This window comes from Alligator sinensis, unplaced genomic scaffold (assembly GCF_000455745.1).
Source record: "Alligator sinensis unplaced genomic scaffold, ASM45574v1 scaffold97_1, whole genome shotgun sequence".
NCBI classification, from domain to species: domain Eukaryota; kingdom Metazoa; phylum Chordata; order Crocodylia; family Alligatoridae; genus Alligator; species Alligator sinensis.
Window position 1 is genome coordinate 3,858,349 of NW_005841921.1, and position 874 is coordinate 3,859,222.

Consider the following 874-nt stretch of genomic DNA (forward strand, 5'->3'; position numbering starts at 1 on the left):
CTCTAGCCAATTCGCCACCCACCGGACTGTGTAGTCATCCAAGTCACAGCCTCTTAACTTGTTTACCAGTATGGGGTGGGATACCGTATCAAAGGCCTTCCTGAAGTCTAAGTATATGACATCCACCCCTACTCCTGCGTCCAGGCATTTTGTAACCTGGTCATAAAAAGAGACTAGATTAGTCAGGCATGATCTACCTGCTATGAACCCGTGCTGGTTCATGTGGGGCTTTCAGGAAAGCCACACATGGAAGCACGGAGCCTCCTCAGGCCGATAGCACTGCTCCGGCTCCATGTGCTGCTGGCCAAGCAGGCATTTCATGTGGGGCTTTCCCCAACACTTCCCCACCCCGCCCCCTCAGCCACCAGCCAGCTTCCCGCAGGAGTTTCTCTGGCAGACACAGACACAGATACACACCTGACCAGGTAAGTGTGCGTGGGGGAAAGCGGCAGGGTGGGGGAAAGGGAAGGGGCTCGGGGAGCCATATTGAAAACGGGGGAGGTGACTCTGTGCCCAGTCCCAGGAGCAGGGCCAGGAGGGAGAGGGCAGTGGTGTGCCCCTGTGGGCTGCACACGCACTGCCTGGATGGCTGGATGGGTGGGAGGGGTTCGTGCACAGTGACTGCCACTGCCCCATGCTGCTGCCACTGCTGCTCCCTGCACTGCTTTGCAACTCTGCGGGCAAGTGGTGGCAGTGATGATCACCGTGTGCGAGCCCCCCCACATCAGATGGCCAGGTGGTGGGGGGCTCGCAGGTGGCAGCTGCCACTGTCCCACACCACCGCTGTTGTTGCACTGCTTTGCTGCAGCCAGTCACACATCTGGCCCACAGAGGGACACCGATGGGGCAGGGGGAGCTTGCATATGGCAGCTGC